This window comes from Cuculus canorus, chromosome 4, assembly GCF_017976375.1.
Source record: "Cuculus canorus isolate bCucCan1 chromosome 4, bCucCan1.pri, whole genome shotgun sequence".
Classification (NCBI taxonomy): domain Eukaryota; kingdom Metazoa; phylum Chordata; class Aves; order Cuculiformes; family Cuculidae; genus Cuculus; species Cuculus canorus.
In genome coordinates, this window is record NC_071404.1 from 5,227,836 (window position 1) to 5,246,469 (window position 18,634).

The following is an 18,634-nucleotide window of genomic DNA, read 5'->3' on the forward strand; positions in this document are numbered from 1 at the left end:
CCTTGCTAAATGTCTGTCCCCATCTTTCCTGTAACCGCCTTTAAGTACTGGAAGGTCACTATAAGGTCTTTCTGCAGACTTCTCTTCTCCAGGCTGAACAATCCCAACTCTCTTTGCCTGTCAATATGTTATTTACAGAAATGCATACTGTATAATTATGGGTTTGAGTTATTCTGGGAAAACCTATAGAGAAGCTGTGTGAAAATTCTTATATGACTACTTCCCCAGTAAGAAATGCAGTTTTAGGTCAACACAAACTATTTCGGAAAGTTTACTGAATTCAGCCAATAAAAATATACTTGGTGTCAACCTGAGACAACAGCCACCAAACAGAAAAAAAAAAGAATTATTTAAATATCTTTATTTTTTGGCTCTCATTTCACATACAGATAGTCAGTCTGGCACGGTTTCTGTGTTTTTATTCTCTTAGTATGAAATTTTTTTCTGAATCTGTCATATATGTTTATAATAAAGCTGAACTGTCACCCATGTATATCTTCTACTTAACAAAAAATAATGATCTGGAGGAAAGATACAAGGATAAATTACCGTATTAATAATATCTTATTGAAATTGTGTGGGAATTCTCACATATTTTAGATGCTTGGTGATGTTTCCTGCAGTAGTATGCAATATCAAACATAATGCCCTGACTAATTGCTGTTGGAACTATTTTACTTAATCCCCCTCATTTTTGTTTAGTTAATATTTTCTTCCTTAAACTGAAAAAGTGAAATTGCCAGGATTTTTCTGTAAACAGCTGATATAATCCGTTATTAAAGCCACCATACTTTTCTGAAAAGACAAAAATTTGAGTTTGGGAGCTTGATGAAAACCAGCACATAGATATTAAAATAAAATTGATCTTGATATTGTATTTAATGCATACGTTAGGAAAAGAAATACTATGGTAGAATTATATGCTCTTGATTATTTCTTCATGTAAGCTCTTTTTCAAGGTGTTTAGAAACCATTAAAAGGACACAATGTTTCATTTCCTATGTTTTTCTTTCTTTTCACTTTGAAGCCTATAGACTGAGATACACAAATTAGAGTTTAGAAAGGGAATATGTGTATATATATTAGTATATAAGTATATATATGTTAGTATTTCTAAACCCTGTAGTAGTTTAATTTGGGATCATATACTCTAGATATAAAATATTATATTTAATTACTGTCTTTAATTAAACTCAGTTGGAGAAATACAAAAAACTGTTGGAGAAATACAGCAATGAGCAAATTCTAATTTTTTATTTTGGATTTTTTTTTTTTTTTGAGACATAGCTGAATAGAAAGGATTGCTTCAATTTTCAAGAACTAGAATTTCCTTGCATTGGCACTTTTAACTGCTTTAGCCTTAGTTTTACCAAGGGGTGACTATATTTTATTTACAATTCCATTTGCAGGAAATTCTGAATGATGTATAATTTACCGTGTTTGAGTTCAGAACAAAACCTTCTCTTGATTTTCACTGGATCATGAAGGCTTTTCTGGATAGCGTTAAAGCTTTGGTACAAAGGCAGCAAGTCTAAGGGCCATTTAGCCTGATGGTTTGGGCATTGTCTACAGACATTAAAGTTGTGGATTTGTGCACCTGCAGGCAAAGAATGGAAGCAGCTCCAGATGTCTAAAAATGAAGTTGTTGTACAAATATGGGACTATATTAACCCTTCTTCCCAACATATTTCAAAATCAAGGAGACACCACTGCTGCTGGGGTGGCGAAATGGGAAAGGATAAAAATTCTCACCTCCTGGAAAGTGTTATCAGTTGTGAGACTGTGGTAGTGAGAGGATTTTTGTCTCCCTTCACTCATCTGTCCTATGAGAGCAAAACCAGCTTGAGATTATGTAAAGTTAGTTTCCTACAAATTGCTCTGAGATCTTGAAGGTAGTTTTCACCACTAATGTTGAATGAAAAAACCTAAGTGTTCCTTTGGCTACAGAAAGCAAAAGTAGCCTAGCTGAGAATTGAGAAAGCGAGTGAGAATAGCTTTCTAGATTTTGTTAAATAAACTCATAAAGTTGGAGAAAAATTAATATCTTTGGTGCACACAAAAGCAGTTGACTTTACTATTCATAACATGATATACAGAAGCTAAGTCCTCCTTGCTCCCCCCTCCCATACTTGCATAGCCCTTCATAACCACCTGACATCCTGAATTAACTTGGAAAACAGTAATGCAGCTGAAAAAAACACAATGATTCTTACTGCGTCTGGTTCATCTTTGTCAGTACTTTTTTTTTCTTACAGACAAAAGATAAATTCCCCGTAAAGCAGAGTAGAGACATCACTGATAAGTTAAAATATTCTCCAAATTTAGACCTGCTAATTATACGTTATCTACCTTTTTTAGAGTGGACTTTAAGCTTTAGCTTGTTAAAGAAGAAAACTGCTTGATAGCAGCAGCTGTGCTATCAGTGAATATTAAGGAAGCTGATTATTTCCGTTAATTTGAAAACAGCTTGTGTGAATCAATCTAGAGAAGAAACCTCTAGTCCCACAAATCCTCATAAATTGTTCTCAAGTTTGATAGAATAGTTATTATTTGGGTTGGGTAGGAATTCTTTTTTAATTGGCTTAACCACTGTATAAAGGAAAGATTTCCCCTTAGAATTAGAAAACAGGAGAGTTTGTGTAGTCCTTTAATAAATAAATAACTTCCATTCTACCAAGTAAATGCTACACAGCTTATAAAAGCCAGGCTCTCGGGGAGTGCTTTGAGCTTGAGATGTATTTGTTCTTATCCATATTTAGGGAGCTTTGTGGGAAGCCTATGATCTGATATACTAGCTTTTGTCTTGAAAAAAATAGGCTTGTCACTGTGTGTTCTCATTAAGTTGATTTTGTGAGGGATTAGCTTTGCTGATAGCGGTATAGCAGGAACTAACTATTCCTGCTTGCTGTCTGATCTAGACGTCCAAGGAACCATAAAGATCTCATGGAGGTGAGAGCACAGAAGTTCAAGTAAGAATTAACAACTTCTACCATTATATGGTCACCTTTCATATATTGAGGTGAATATCTACAGAAATGGAAAGAAGAGACTGCTATTGAAAAATAGAAATTTATTAACAAAAAGGAAAGGCAGTACCTCCCTGTAGGCCACTTGGGAATATAAAAGCGCAGTTCAAATGTGAAGAACAGCTCACTAACGCCAATGAATGATTCTGAAAATGAATAAAAATGCTTCATAATACTTCGGAATATTTCATGATAATACTGTAGGCTTGCACTGGCACGTTTGGGCATCTTAATTCCAATTTGAACAATATTTCCGAGGAGAAAGAACAGTCACTTGAGCACTCTCAGTGGCATATTTGGCATTTGTCTGAAGACTGAAGAGTAGGACTCAATTACACTGTGTAAATCCAGAGTAAGTACATGTATTAAGTCCAGTGTCTAATTATACCAGTATAGATGAATGCAGAATATCTGCCCTATTTTTTATTTAGGATTTTTCAAAAGAAGATTTATTCTTAGCTGGAATGTTAGTTTGAATGTCAATGCTGAATGTCAGCTGGAGTGTTAAATGTTAGTTTGAGTGTCTGTTGCTTGAATTTGGGTTCATTTCGCCTATGTAGATAAAACTAGCATTTCACAGCCTGTTGAAACATTGTAGGGTTTTTTTCCCTCCCATAAATCATGTGAGTTGAAGTAGAACATTAAGACTTTCAACTTGACTGTGTTTGCGTTTTAAGTCATTCTCTTGAAATGAGATCGAGATATTCAATGTAAATCACCTCTGTGCTCTCTTCTCAAATTGAATGCTTGCCTGAACTGGGAATAGCACAACATGAAAATCAGCTATTCTTCTGTGAACTTCTAAAATGAAGAAAGCTGATCTTAAGTACACCACTGTTTTCTCAACATATGTTCTATTCAAATATGCTCAGCACAAACTCATTTACCATTACTTATATAGGGTTTTGACAGCTAGGAAAAGAAAATGTAGGGAGTTTAGCCCCAACTGATAAACTGAATACTACATTTACTTGATTTTTTTTGTAATCGAACAATTGTGAATAGCTGCCTGAGTAGCTGTGTCTGTGTGTGTGATGTTATTTGTCGTAATTTTAACCAAACAGGTGAGCATGCCTTGCAGCAACACATTCACAACCTAATTTGAATGTCACTCTTGTGCTTCTACACAATTCTGTATAAACTTGCATTGTTTCTTGATGTGTTTTTTAACACATCGAGCATAATGTTAATGAAGTAGTAGGTAATACCTTGCAGGCTATTGACTGTCATTGTCTCAAAAAAGGTAGTTTCTCAGATGGGAACAGGGCAGGTTATGTTTCCATTGACTCAGAAATGAAATTGGTTTCCTTTTGTTTATGCAAATAAACACTTTCAACAGCTGTTGTCCTCACACTACTGAGCTCATTTCTCCTGTCATTCACACTGATGTAAATCAGGATTAATTCTATTGAAGCTGATGACCATGTAATGCTAAATAGATGGAAAGATAAGAATGAACAGTTTGACAGTAAACTGTAATTTTTGAAGAAAGAGAATAAAAAGCACTACTAAATGCTTTTAGAACTGAAAAGTTGCATTACATTGTGTTGCCATTTGGGAATCCCTGTCTCTGGGATAAAACCCCATTACATGCCTGGTTCAGCCACACACTGTCAGACCTCTTGTGCCACTCCTTCTCTGCCCTTTTAGCTGGCAGGAGGCTGTCGTCCCGGTAGCTGCCAAGGGGGTTGAAAAAAAAAATGTAATGGAAAGAAAGTAAGGATTTAAAAAAATAAAAAATAAAAAAAAAACCCACATCATCTTTCTGACAGTGAAAAGACTATGGGTATGTAACAGATGAAGTAAGAAATACTCACCTGACTCCTTGGCTTATTGTTATTCTGGCTTCATTCTAATGCAGTTTCTTCCTGTTCAATATCAGTTTATAAAACTCTGTTACATGTTCACTGACCCCTAATAACCAAACAAATCCCAGTGTGCAGCTAGATGAATAATTTCCAGTTTGTAGTAGTTCAAATATAAGCTGATGGTTGTTCAGTGAATTCGTAATAAATTAACCATTAAAAAGACGTGGATTAGAAGAATAAAAGGATATAGAAACAATTTATTTTTGCAATACATTACTCGTTATTTCTGGTAGCAATGCTATATACTTTTTTTCTATAGACTACTACACATTCTTCAGGCAACCAATCATTTTTTATGCCAAAGAAATAAAAGCTTTCATGATCCATTGCCACATTTAGAAAATCCTGTTTTATTTACTTCTTTCTATACATGGACTGGCACTACAGAGACATGAGGTCCCATAAATGTTTCTGGAATGCCATTGTATATATAGAAAAATGAAAACAGAGCAACATTTACTACTATTTGTGTATCGTTGGTGGATTGATTGTGGAATTCATTTCTACCCTGGTTTGTCAAAGCTACAATTTATTGACCAAAGAGTGTGTTGTATGAGCCAAGGTGTAAACCACTGAAGCTTTGCTGAAGTGGAACAAAGCTGCTGTACATCAGGTGAGGATCTTCAGCTTTTTCTCATTAGAAGGATTGAATGAAGAGGCTTGGTCATTTTCTGTTAGACTTATTGAATTTCATATTTCTAATTTAGAATTATGTCATTGAGTGAAATGTTGAATGTGATCTGCAGTTATTTACTGTGCAAGTGCTTAACTGTTTTTGTTTATTGCTGCACTTGAACCTCCTCGGTCTCTTATTCTCACTCACACTATTTAAAGAATTTATATTTGGAATTTGCTAGCATGTTTGAGTGTGTTCAGGGCTTCTGTTGGTGTTTCTCACTCTGAACAGGAATTGATTTTCAAATAAACAGAATTGAGCTGATGTCCCTCCCCATGACAGGAGGTTGGAACTGGGTGATCTCTAAAGTTCCTTGCAACCTAAAGCATTCTTTGCTTCTATGGTAGATTTTAAATACCGTGACATAAGTAGTCATCAAAAAATTTATAATTATATTTGCATTATTTGGGAAGTCTAAGATACTATGAGCATCTGAGTAGAGAAAGCGATAACAAAGCGTTAAACAGATGAGAGGAACCAGCATATCACTTGTTCTGAAGATAACTTGTCAGAGAAAGAAAAATCCTTCAAAGATGCTGTAATATTTTTTTCCTTTGCTCTTCCAAGTGCATAAAGATATTGTAAACACTTGAGTAATATGTAGAAATTTAATTTACAAGATGAATTGTTTACACTTAACCAATAATCTTTTTGTTGGTGGAGTTTCAAGCACAGAAATGCACGTGCAAAAAAAGACAGTATGAAGGAATGCCACAATTTCTTTTAGCTAAAAATGTCACCTACACTGATTATGAAACTTTTCAGTAGGTTCCATTTTAAGGGTTTTTAGGCTTGTGTGTTTTTAAGGTGCTAAAGTTCTGTGGCTTTGTTATGAGCATGTAAAGATAGTCCTAATGCATGCAAATAGCCTTACTGCTGTGCAGTAGATCAGTGGTGTTTTTGTCTTGTTCCCTTCAGTAACAAAGTAGAATAGCTCAAATCCAGATTTTAGCTAAGAGTGACTCTGCAAATGAGAAATATGCAGGGGAAAGAAAACAGGTTTTTATTTTTTTGTTTTTCTTTTGCCTCTATTATTCAGTCTCTTAATTGAATGGGCCTATTTTATTTTTATTCTCTTATTTGAATGGGTTCTGAGTGCAGTTTAGTGCACACGCACTGCGTTTGGTCTAGTAAATCTGACCTCCTGGCACTATTGTGATTCGTTTTCCCTAATTAAATGTTCCGTGTTCAAGAATAGACATCCATACAATTGGTATCACTGCAAACTCGTGAGACGAAATGAAACAAACATCTGCCAGGAATGGTTGAGCTACAGGTGATCTTGCCTTCAGACCAGAGCGTCATCTGTCAAGTTTCCTTTTGGCTTCAATTTCCATAGCTCGCAGTGATATTGTATTAATATTGGTGTAGTGAAATGGATGTTTCCGTGGAATCTAGTCTCCTGATAAAACTAATCAAACTTTTCCAGAATGTTCCCAGTGTTAAAAGAAACTTGATTTGCCTACTTTTAAAGGAGAACGTAGGGAGGTGTTATTACCCACCGGCACCTCAGATAAGCAATCTGTTCAGAAAATTAAAAAGTAATGTTAGCATCCATCACCTTACCTAGACATATTAATGGGTACAACTACTGCCTCTCTAAACAGCATGGGATGGGCCTAAGAGGGGACTCAATAGTGCTTCATTTCACTGTATGTGTGCTTCCATTTACTGTATTTTTTTTTTTTCCCAGTTCTGGGATGATATGTCAGGAATCATTAAATCTAAAGACAGATCTTGGAAAACTGAATGTTGACCTGTAATTTCATTAAGGGTAGCTGCATAATTCACTCATTTGCCTTTGGCTAATTTCCTGAAAAGTTCTTAAAGAAACAAGAAACCAAAGTACGGGAGCAACTCCTCAGCCTGACCTAGGATTTCACTTATCCAGAGTGATACTAAAAGTGTTAGTTTCAACATAGCACAAAGGTCATGTAAAGCACAGTAAAACACCTTACTCCAAACCTGTCTTCACTTAACCAACATTTAACCTCACAGAAACACAGTAACTCTGCTGCTTCCTCCTTAAAGCTTTTTCAGCTGTGCAGCTCTTGCTGTAATTTTGCAACGAGAAGTAATATATTTTGTTAGACAAGCAGTTCTGTAAACACTACACGTTATGAATCCTATTTTCTTAGAGATTTGTATTTTGTGGTCAGGTGTCAGTCCCCGCTGAAGGTTCTCCCGCAGAATTGGTGAAATCTCTCACTTACTATGATCCCTTGGTGTGGGCTACCAGGCAAACTCGTTCCTCAGTGAGAAACTAGGAAGCTAATTAGAGCTGTGTCTCAAAACAGTTCTTGTTTTCATTGATGTTTTAAGAATCATAGAATCACCATGTCCCTAAGCACTTCATCAACCCATTCCTTAAACACCTCCAGGGAAGGTGGCTCGACCCCCTCCCTGGGCAGCTGTTCCAGTACCCAATGACTCTTTCTGTGAAGAATTTTTTTCTGATATCCAACCTGAACCTCCCCTGGCACAGCTTGAGACCATTCCCTCTTGTCCTGTCCCCGTCACTTGGGAGAAGAGCCCAGCTCCCTCCTCTCCACAACCTCCTTTCAGATAGTTGTAGAGAGTAATAAGGTCTCCCCTCAGCCTCCTCTTCTCCAGGCTAAACAACCCCAGCTCTCTCAGCCGCTCCTCGTAAGACTTGTTCTCCAGCCCCTCACCAGCTTTGTTGCTCTTCTAAGAATTTAATAGTCACTGAGACACTGACATTTAACTGTTCTTCATCTTAGTTGTAAACTAAATTGTATGATTTGATTAAAAACTATTACATTCTGACTCAGTCTCACATTTTACCCTACTTCCAATACATTTCATAGAATCATAGAATCACCAGGTTGGAAAGGACCCACCGGATCATCGAATTCAACCATTCCTAACACTCCCTAAACCATGTCCCTCAGCACTTCATCCACCCGTCCCTTAAACACCTCCAGGGAAGGTGACTCAACCACCTCCCTGGGCAGCCAGGCAGCTGTATGTGTGAAATATGATTACCTTTTCAAAGGATCATCATTAGCTCCTAAATATCCAAAACCATATGAACAAACTAGGATTATTTCTTGTGTATTAGAGTGCTGTTTCTGGCTATCGCTTTGGCTCCCTCAAAAAAATAATTGTCACGTGAAAGTAGCTTACGCGCAAATAGTTTCTATAATGATATTTTTAGATCAAGAGCTCTTCATGTGGCTTTTAGCATTAAGCATAAAATGGAAACAAACATATATCTAAGAAATGAAAACTGACGTCAAAATTCTAAGTAGGACTGCAGAGATCTTTAATTCACTGTGCTCTGATCTATGATCCTCTTGGTGTGCAGAGATCAGTATAATAAGTCCATTGTCTCTGCTATTAGACTTAATGGCAATATCAGTATGCTTTTGGGCTCCTTTGCAAACTGCTTGTTCAAAGTCTGTGGCCAGTGGGTCCAAGGTAAAACTGCACAGTGTCTCTCCACTAGCCCATCTCAATACTTTTGATTAAATTTATTGAAAGGAAGAAAACCAGAGTACGAAGGATCGAAAAAAAAAAAAAAAAACAGAATAATCCAGTCTTAAATTAAGAGAAAATATGATTTGAGGATATGAATTCCAGCATGTCAAATAATGAATGCTGTTTTTGTTCTTGTTGTGAATTATTTTTCCCCATGTATTCCTCTTTCAGAGAAGGCAAAAGAACTAAATATAAATGCAGTTTTTCTCATCTCATTGTCCTTTACTTACCTGTGAGAACAGATGGAGATGTTTCTCAGTGCCGTCTCTTTTGCTCACATCTTTTTAATAGAAATAAGAGAGAATGTGTGTTACATACAGGAGTTAATTTAGGCTAAATCTCTTCTAGGGATCATGTTTACAGTACACAAAGGTGGATCAGTCTGTATAAGTGCTCAGGTCTGTGTCTTGGCTGTGATTAACTTACCAGTGTAAATACAGATGCTGTCTTTTAAACAACTGTATGTCAGTTATCTCTCTGTTTCTGATCATACAAAAAGTATATGGTGATAGACAAAATGGGAGAATTAATAAACCGACTAGTTAGTCTTGAGAACTTATATTTCTTATATCTACTTATTGTTTTCCTGTGAAATATCCTGGGGTTTTTGTGTCAGGCACTCATATTGTAAGAATCATGATCATAAATATGATTTTTCCAAGGGAAAAGGTGATGCATTAGCAGCGAAAAGTGCTACTAAGCAGATGAGTAAATTAAATGATGTTTCAAGCCAATACGAGCTCTCTCTGTGCCAGGGTTGACAGTAGGGATAGAAAAGGGAACATCTAATTCTGTTGCCTTGTCTACATATTCTGGTTCTAGGCAGATGAAATCATTTTGCATTACTGTTGAATCATTGATAAATTATTATCAAAACATCTTATAGACTATTATTGCACAAAAATTGGATACATGTAAAATCAATCTTGCTCTGAATGTGACTTTTTAGGCCTCTAAAATGTCACTTTTAATAAAAATATCTTTACTTACCCCTATGAAAGCAATCATAGTACTTTACAGGGTTTTGTCTGGGAGCAAGGGAACTAATAAGTCTTGATTTCTTAAAAAAAAAAAGTAAATTTGCATCTTCACGCCCTCTACCGTGATAATCTCAGATTTCTTTCATATTGTCAATCTTCCTTCTCATGCAATACCTGCACATTTTCCTCCAGTCCTTATGATGATGGATCCCCATTTCTGCTTTTGCAACGTCTCTGTTTTCCACCTATGCTCGTATTCTTTCATCCTCATTAATTTCCTCATTTTATCTTAAAAACCTGCTTCCACGTTTCCTAGCTGTGTCTCCTCTGCTGGCTGGACAAATGCAGCATGAGCTGTGGCTGATTAAATGATTATGCTGACCAGCGTTTCCAGACTGTCAGATAGTCTAAATAAAGCAAAAAAGCTGAATTCCCCCTCAGTGGGGCACTCATCTTGACTTTGGGCTTTCATGTAAATTAGGGGATGAGCAGCAAACTGGTCACAAATCTTAACCTTGCCTCAAAGACAGGGTCATGGATGAAGCACAAGCACTAGAAATACATTTCCCCTTAATGATAATAAAGTAGTATTTACGTAGATAGCAGTACCGCGTAGCAGAGTGACTAGTTCTACATACCCAATTTTTAGGTTTTCATGTGAACTAATTGCTATTGTCGTGAGCTTATGTAGAATTGAAAGATGTCCCCACACCTGCTACCAATCACAATAGATTGTTATACCATTATTTCTTTATCTGCTGAACTTCAGCCTCAAAACTGGTTTTATCTAACTCACGAGTTACATTTCTTTAGGGATCAGTAAAGATAATTTCTGATTTGTTTATACCCTTAGGTGTCTGATATCACACTGTGTTAATATCTTCAAAGCTTCTATTACTATCATGAACTTTTTTGAGTTCATACCGCAATCCTCCTTTTTACTGCAACAGCTGTCAAAATATAGCTTCCTGATAATATAACTAACGTTTAATTATCACAGCCTAGTCAGGCATGCATTCCTGTTATAGGGTCACTGAATAGTTTGCCAAAATAGTGGACTGTTATTAAATAGATGGTAGTACTTGCTATTAATATTTATTAATTATAGCGCTGCCAGGGGTATGTTGTCAAAATTGTTTTATGGGATCAACTCACACACATCTCAGTCTTGTAAATCTTGTTTCCATGGGACACCAGCTGCCCTTGTGCCCCTTTAGTGTTTCATTATACATTGTTCATAATTCATTATAAGTTTTAATAGCAGTGGCCTTGGTTGCAAATTGACCGGGAAGGATTACTACACAAACACCCTGAATTCCCTCCTCATTTGTTGATATCACAAAATGAGGCATTCTTTTAGCCTTTTCACGTGATTTGGAGCATAAAAGTTATCGTTGGTTAAAGGTTCTGCTGTTTGACATTTCAGAGATGTTGCTGAAGTTTTTGGTGTTCTGTATTCTTTATTCACTGGGTTTTCAGTATGAATAGACCAAGTGTGGAAGAAAGGTATTAGAAAGCCTCTACCTACTGTTAAATTAAATAGAATAGTAACCTGTTCTTGCTAACAGAGTTAGAAGAGCACTGAGATGGGTCGCTGATCCCTGACCTACGCAGCAGGAATTCTTGAGGTTGGACATTTTCCATTTGCTTTCTGTGAAAGGAAGAAAATAAATGTGTACCATTGCAATGTAAAACTCATTTATGCCTGTAACTCAGAAAATCAGTACATCAAATTAATCAATTCCAGCTATACAATGTAGGCTCAGCAGTTGTGTTATCTATGTGGTTTTGAACAGGATATCTGCTTCGTGGCCCACCTGAATAGATGGAAAATAGGAAGCAGACCTCCTACAGCTTTATAAACTGCTTTCTTGGAGGAGAAAAATTTGCAGCATTTTATCAGTGCAATGCTATATTGCTCAAAAGTAGTTAAAATTAAAACAGAAATCTGGTCTTAACTGTGTTCTTGAGATTGAGTCCTGTCCTTATTCTTCTTGGTTTACTACAGCTGTTTGCTGCTTATTTCTTCAGCAATGGATCCACAAGCATACAGAGAAAATTCAGAGAAAAACATCAATATATTGAGCAAATTGTTCAAGGGACAGAACACATACATCTGAAGCTGAGTGTCCCATTGCACTTCACAAGTCCTGTGGGTGTGAACCTCAAGAAAGAAACCCATTTCTGCTGTCCTCATCTTCCCTTCTGGCCAGTTGGAAGGCATATGGGGTCCCCACTACTATTTGGATTCTAGCTGCATGCCTCAGAAACGCACTCATGGAAGTGAGGGAGGATCATCGGTAATTCCTAAGGGTGTGTTCTGTCAAAAGCAGAAAATATTCCAATTCATTTCAACTCTAGGCATCCATTTCTCTAAAGTCCTTGAATTCCAAGCTATTTGGAGACATGGTGGAACACAGAACCCCTAACAGATATATGCCCGGATTTTTAATTGTGTGATCAGGTCTTTATGTGTGAGAACTGGAACAGCTCTGAGCTTTGTTTTATCTGAGGATGCAAGTTCTGGGCAGTGCGCCACTCTAAGGACCCAACAGTATTGCTTGAATAATTGCACAAATGAAACTTAAGAGGTTTCTGGAATTATTTGTCTCAGTTGTAAACTGGGAAAAAACTCTGAACCATCACCTGCCTCTTCTATGACCAGTTTGCTTTCCCCTGTTTTCCACAGAGAATGCTTGGGCTGACTCTGCTGAGAAACTGCAGTGATCTTAGGGAGTTGGTCTAAAATCATAGATACACGCTAGCATTGCACCCCACTTGCTTTAGTAGGGGTTTGGGCCACAGTAGGGAGCTTCTTGTGCTTGCCATCAGGCATATTTATCATGATTGGTGCTCATTGGTGTGGTGTAGAAACCTGACCTTTTTCAGGAAGAAATAATGGTATGGTTAAATTCCGTGTAAAAAAAAAAGAGAAAGGAAAAAAAAAAAGAGGAGTCGGTATTTGGTGAATTGGTGAAGTTTGTTTTTATTCCTATCTAAAATCATTATTACTGTGTAATATTAGATGCAAAGGATCAGATATAATGCAGTATCCTTTTCTTGTATTCTTTACTGGCAGCTTCATAATTGAATATGAACCAATGTATGTATTTTTCAATTAGGAAAATAGTCAATTAGAAGGTTTTCTCGAGGTGTTTCAGTTTTGATCTCACTTCTATTCCATCCTACAGGCAGTAATCATGGCCTATACCAGAACAGTCTTAGAAATGGGGAGATCCAGGCTACATTAAAAACACTTCACTGAAATCATCCGCAGCTCGGATTTGGGGCATTTTGAATTGAGCTTTCAGTGCACATGAGGCCTCGAACATCTAAATTTCTTTCAAAAATCTCAGTCCGAGACCAAATGAATTAATTCAAGTCAGAGTTAGTTCGAACTTTACCAAAAGCGGAAACCTTTTATAGGTCTTTCAGCTAAATCTGATATGGAGGAAATCTCAAGGGATTTTGAGTGAGTGGAAAAATCTTATTCCTATAGTAAGTATGAGTGCATATGCTGCTGACCTTTTGAGAAGTGAAAAGAGTTTTTCATAGGTTCAGTGGACAGCATATAGGACATGAAATAAAATATTCAACTGTTATGCTTAAAATTCTCTCTAGCTTTCTAACATCCTACTGTTACCAACGTGCTTAGATATGTGCAAGGTATCGTGACTATCTGAGGAATTTATATTAAATATGTTCAGGGTTTACTATTAAAAAAACTCATAGCAAATGTCAAACCCAGTAAATTAGATTATTAGTAATGTACAAAAGAAATGCCTTTTTTTTACTGCTGTGCACACAATTAGATTTTTTAATACATGTGAATGTATGTACAAGTGAACAACTTGAAATACACCTCTTCTTTAGATAAGACTATGTGACTGATTAATATAAATGAGGTAATATTGTCAATGTTATACAATATGAGGTTCCCTCTGTGCTGTATGGAATAGGTATTGAGAAAGAGACCACAGTCTAGTATTTTTGGGATTAGTACAATTTGGCACTACACTAAGAGGAAGAGGAATCTGCTGCAATATGTACTCTCAGTGACATTTTGCTTTTTGGCACTTATTTATGTATGTGCAAAAACATCCCATCTAGTGATAAATAGAGTTTTGCTTGTAATGTAATGCTTGAGTGAATAGAGTGAGGATAAATAAGTTTAAGGTCTTGGGTAACTTAGCTTCAACTCTGTGCTCTCCTTCAGAAAAAAAACCTCTCTTATTTGTGGCTCCATGAATATCACTGGGCTGCCTACAGCAGTACCGGCATTAATAACTGTCAACATTTCGAAGGCTTCAGAGATTGTAAAAATATCTGGATAAATCATTAAGTGGATGGATAAATAACTACAAGTAGTCAATATACCACAGTTCAGCAAGTTATCACTCATCAGCTGAAACACAGTAACTGCTTATTTGCTTGGCTTTAGTCCACAGTGAATGTTATCAAAGTCTTTTAAACCACGTGTAGCTCAAGTTGAATAGGTCAGAAAGTTTCACCTTCTCAAGTGTGTGATGTAGAAAGTTAAGTTTGGTGGTGTCTCAGGTCTGTTTAAGTTATTCTGTATTTCCCTGAAAAAAAAAAAAAAAGAATAACTTGCTGTAAATTTTCTTCTTCCTGATATTTCCATCAGTTAATTGCAGGAAAAAAATAAATAAATAAATAACATAATTAAGAAAACACATATAACGGAAGTGAAGAGAAAAAGATATTTACAAAGATTACACAAAGCTAAGATATAAATGGATTACATTCTCTACCTTTGAATGGTTAAAGGGTTGGGGAATCTGATTAGAGCTATTTGCATATCATTTCTTCTAAATGGTCTGTGGTGGAAAGGAGAATAAAAGAAAAAGTTAAGAAATTAAATATACATTAGCTGCAATATTCTGCTCCTTTGTTATAGCATATACTGCTCCCTTTTTTCCATGTTTTCTCTAAGTGATGGATTTCTTTTTTTGAACCTTTTAACTTACATTAAATTCACAGTGGCCATGTTAAATCTTTTAATTTAAGTTTGAACTAAAGGGCGATACATTTTGATTGTCATAATTACCTTTAGTAATACAAAGAGCTCCAGTCATAATTGGAAATAGTCTAGTTTGAAAACACAGTGGAAGGTAACTGCACCTGATTTTCATCAGTGTAAAAATAAACTAAATTAGTATGAAAGATCCTTGATTACTTTTGTAACTTGGAGTGCAATTTCATGGCAGAAATTTTTCTGTCCTAGGTAGTATGCATGGCAAAAGCAATGAAAAAAAATGCTAATCCATGCTTCAATTGCTAGCTAGCAGAAAACTAGTGTAGGCATTGCCTATCCATTCCATACTTAAACTTCCAGCTGCCATATATGCATATTTTCAGAATAAATCCTGACCGTGGTATGTCCTTTCAAAAACAGTGATAACAACTTGCCTGAGAAACAAAATCCTTCCCTTCACCCATCTGCTACACAGCAAAAACTGCTTGAGGCTGAAATGCAACCAAATACACGCAAATACATTTTATTGGGACTGATTCTGCATGTATTTTAAATAATTTAAACAAATGGAAATATTTGTATGATTACAGATAGGTACCTGGCAAACTGCAGAATTGTGTCTTGGGCTATCGGTGCCAGTGAGAGGAAATTAATATGAAGGAGTTGGTATGCACTTTTTCACCTTCTCAGTTCTAGAATGAGTTCAGTGGCTTTGGTGATTACAGAAAAATACAGCATCACTGGAGCTGAAGTGTTTACTTTCATGCTGATTAATTTTCTGTGCTCTTGCAGGGTAGGTTTAAGGTGTTTAGCAATGGTTTTGATGGTATAGGAGTAGCTTAGCAGACCTGAAATTCTGGACGATGTTTATCTACACAACAATTTTAGTGTTATTAATTTCCCCACGCATTTTGAGGATGGTTCAGAGCTCATTGGTTCTGCTATTTAAAAATGTATTCATTCATATAAAGACTCTTCAGGCAGTTCACATTGCTCTTAATACAGACTTAAGTTGTGTTTAGGCAAACAGTGAATTCAGTATGCTCAAGGAACTTAGTCAACACAAAAAATAAAGAAGAAAAAAAAATTAATTACCTGGTAACTTCCTCAGCCTCTCATGAAATCTCTTCAATGCTTCAGTGGAGACAGAGTACTGGAGCATGAAGATAAAGGCTGTCAAATCAAAGTTTTGGCAAATTGGCAGCTATGATAAGATACAGCCTTTTTATTTTCCTTTCCAAGCTATCTGCTTCATCCAGCTCAGGAGTGGCTTATTAAATGAATTCCCAACCTTGAAGAGTCGGAGTTCTGCATGAAACATGTTGTATTAAATATGCACATGCAAGACAGGTAATAATGCACCATGAAAAACTCTTAACAATACTGGTTATTAATAGAGGTTCGGTAATACCTTTTTCAACAGTCCTCAGGGCCAGCTGTAATCTATGTTTAAATAAACTACGTACATATAGAGGATGAGAGAGTCAACCAAAGACCTGAAACAGTCTCTGGCAATGCCTTACTCTTTTTATCCATTATCCAAAGAGATCAGTTGGGCATCTAACCAAAGTGTTTCAGCTAAGTGGAGTGGAACTGGCCTAAGCTTTTTTGGTCATAGGTTGAGGTAGGAAAAATACCTGAATTTCTTGAATTTAGGGTAGGCTAAACCTCATTAAATTACCTCACAGTTTCTATTGATTAAGGGTATGAATATGGACCTTGCTGTGCCAATTAATTGATGGTAACTAGGTTGGGTATTTGATAAAAAAAATCAATCAAAATAATGAAATAGTGTCAGATCTGGTGATTGAGTGCACTTAAAACTTGTACTGTTTCACATATTCATGCTTACGTTATGACACTGAAATCCAGGCTTTAGCAAGTAATATCTACTTTTTGCCCTGTTTCAAAAATAAGTTTTGGGTACAGTTATTGTATTTCTGGATTGTAGTGCTAAATTCAATTTTATCCAGATTGAATCTACCTTTGTAGGATTTGCTTATCTCTATGCTTATTTGTCATAATCAGATCTTCCCCTGGTACAGGCTGGCATACTTCCTGCGGAATTGGGAAGGCATTATTGCTTTCTGGCTTCTGATGCTCCAGCCCTATATTTATGCAAGAGTTGAAATATACTACGGAAACTATTAGGATTATACATGATATGTATATATATTTTTTTTAAATGGATAACTGTAAAGTTCTCTTAATGTAGCTGTAGATTACATTTGTACTCCTCCTACATTGATAATAACATTCAAAGCAACGTCCTGAACTCTAATTTATTTTACAAGAAAGGAGAAAAAGTTTTCTCTGGTTGTCTCTTATCCTTCCTTGGAAAACCAGGACACTTTACAATATCCAGATATTATCTCATCACATGCTATTGAAAGAGTAATTAACAGGGACAGAAATAAATGTTTGATTTTCACTGATTTTTTTTCTGCAAAGATTTCTTTTATGAGAACTCAAAGACCTAGTTAATAATTTGATTGCTATTTCATGACACCCAGACTCTTTCAGTCACATATGTCACTGCTGGCTGAGAAAAGGTTAGATATATGGTGCACCTGGAGCATTAGGGCAGATTTTTATCATGATAATCACAAAATGAAAAGGCTATCTGAAAAGCCGCTAATTTAAAAGACAGAAGATAGCTTTTGCTGAGCTTAATACCATTTGCTAGTTTTGAAGATCTGTAATTTCCACTCGTGTTATGGCATTCTAATTATTATCCTGCTTAGCTTTTGTTTCTTATGAAGATTAAAGTGGTCTGTTTGATGCGTGCAAAGAAGTGACTCCAGAAAATGGTAAATTAATTGGAAGATGTCAGCTTAGGAGAATGTTTTTGACATGAGTGCTGTAAGGCTGTTAACAAACAGACTAACTCATTTGTCTTGCCATGAAATGAAAATAGAAATCACAACATTATGATAAAATCTTGACTAGGAAATGCCTGCAAGACTCTTTGAAGCCTTAGTTTCTTTTCTTCTCTGGGCTTTGGCACTGTGATATATGCAAACCATGTTCTACACAACTGTGAAGTGAAATAGGTTCTATGCAGAACAGATGGACAAGGGCTAACGTGGCGATGTGCACTGGAGACAAGAACAGATTAATACCACAAGGGGAGACTGGAGGAAAATTGGAAAGATGCGGGTATTTGAACTAATTCATGAATCATTTCCAACTGATAGTTATGCCTTCAGGCACAGTGAATAATATCAAGGAAGCATACTTAATATTTTATGTTTGTTTTAATGAAAATTAGAATAAAGAGCCAAACTTTTGGATGAGTAAAAAAAAATATCTTGTATTCTCCCTTCCCAGAATGTACCTTTGTGATTTAAAATTCACTGATGAGCTTAACCATGAGCACTGTGACATGAATTGCTGTTTGTAAAACCCATGGCAGATTCAATAACTTGGCAGAAAGCTTTCGGGAATGGATTTTTTTCAAGGACTGTATGAGCTGGGAGAACATCCTTTGCCGCTTGCATCCAAGCCACAGAAATGAAGCTCTGTCATGTCTGGAGACACGGTCTGATTGCTACATCTAATTTAGGTGTCTGTCTAAGTCTTCTCTG

General features: G+C 36.2%; 1 protein-coding gene and 1 long non-coding RNA gene across 3 annotated transcripts in view; one reads left to right on the top strand and one right to left on the bottom strand.

The window, feature by feature from the left end:
• The window catches only part of CTNNA2 (catenin alpha 2), a 520,003-nt gene that overhangs the window by 434,436 nt on the left and 66,933 nt on the right, over nt 1-18,634 (top strand). The window lies entirely within an intron of this gene.
• On the bottom strand, nt 13,112-16,305 carry LOC128851989 (uncharacterized). The gene is made up of 3 exons (XR_008449577.1): nt 16,143-16,305; nt 14,824-14,889; nt 13,112-14,634 (listed from the first exon to the last, which is right to left on the bottom strand). It is a non-coding gene; the product is annotated as an uncharacterized LOC128851989 (long non-coding RNA).